This window comes from Elaeis guineensis, chromosome 15, assembly GCF_000442705.2.
Source record: "Elaeis guineensis isolate ETL-2024a chromosome 15, EG11, whole genome shotgun sequence".
NCBI lineage: Eukaryota > Viridiplantae > Streptophyta > Magnoliopsida > Arecales > Arecaceae > Elaeis > Elaeis guineensis.
The window spans coordinates 16,811,397-16,812,994 of NC_026007.2; the positions used below are offsets into that span (position 1 = coordinate 16,811,397).

The following is a 1,598-nucleotide window of genomic DNA, read 5'->3' on the forward strand; positions in this document are numbered from 1 at the left end:
CAAGTCAGTTAGTCAGTCTTGAGCTTGGAGTGCTCAAAGGCAGTCTTAAAAGTTAGGAGCTGTCAGATCTAAGTTAACCTTAGGATAGAGAGTCTATGCTTGTTTAAGTTGATTGCAATTAACATCTAAACATTAACTAATTTCTCCCTTTTCATAGATTTAAGATTCTTAGGTTCTTCTCTTTAGATTTTCTTCATTCTTTTCTCACTTTATTATAAAAATATATATTATAAAAAAAAAAATTCTGTGTTTGCTCTATAGTATAATTGTAAGGTGTATGCTTGGCCGTAGATCGTTACGATCAGAAATCCAACCTTTTGATCCAGAAATAGAAAGAACCTTTAGAGCCAACAGACGTAAAAATATGGACCGAAATCAGGAGAATGATCCACCCAAGCAACTGAAGGAGTACTTTACTCCTTCCACATATACCTACTCTCCTTGTATTCAAGTGCCCACTGTGGAGGCCACTCAATATGAAATTAAGTCCAGTATAATCCAAATGTTACCTTCATTTTATGGACTTAGTAATGAGGACCCTTATAAACATCTTGAAGAATTTCTTGAGATATGTTCAACTGTCAAAATTCATAACTTCTTCGATGATGCTCTTAGGTTAAAATTATTCCCTTTCTCACTTAAGGACAAAGCCAAATACTGGCTACATACTTTAGATTCCATGACTATATCAATCTGGGACCAGTTGCAAGGAGAGTTTCTCAAGAAATATTTTTCTATAGGAAAAACTAATCAAATAAGGAAAGTCATAACTAGTTTTTCCCAATTAGATGGAGAAATATTTCATGAAACATGAGAGAGATTAAAGGACCTTATTAGAAAATGTCCCCACCATGCTGTACCCAAGTGGCAGTTAATCCAATATTTTTATGATGGGCTCTCTGAAAGACATCGACAAATGGTCGATGCATCATGCGGTGGGATATTCATGCTGAAAAGTGATGATGAGGCATGGCAACTGTTTGAAATTTTAAGTGAAAATTCATTACATCATATGTCTGCCTCTATTAGAGATAAACCCATGTTAAACTCAAAGAGAGGTGGAAAATATGAAGTAGGAAATGCCATAGATATCCATCATAAGGTAGATGAACTGTCCCAAAAATTAAATCGTCTTCTAAATACTGGACAATCCCCGATTCCACCTAACCTAATCCAAGAAGTTTGTGCATTGTGTGTAAGTCCAAACCATTTTGTTAGTGAATGCCCAGCCGCACCTCAATTTTCTGAGTTTGTGCACGAGCAGGTTCAGCAAGCTCAAGTCCAACAAGCTCGCAAACCAGGAAATGATCCATATTCGAACACTTATAACTCCGGCTGGAGAAACCATCCAAATTTTTTCTGGAGACCACAACCAGTGGTTGATCCTGCCACACCTCGACCTTAATATCAAGACCCAACATATAGGCATGGACCATACCATCAATTTCAAAATATTTCTCAACCGTCTACTACTGATCACAGCTCAACTTTTGAGGAAAAAGTTTTGAAAGCACTAGAACGATTAGAAGTCAACACTCAGACCCTTAACTCTCACACACAATCCATTGCTAAGCTAGAAACCCAAATAGGTCAACTAG

The 1,598-nt window shown here is 36.9% G+C and overlaps 1 pseudogene; it reads right to left on the reverse strand.

Annotated features, from left to right (window-relative positions):
• Window positions 1-760: 760 nt before the first annotated feature.
• LOC140854201 (small nucleolar RNA R71) lies at window positions 761-858 on the reverse strand (annotated as a pseudogene).
• Window positions 859-1,598: the final 740 nt, after the last annotated feature.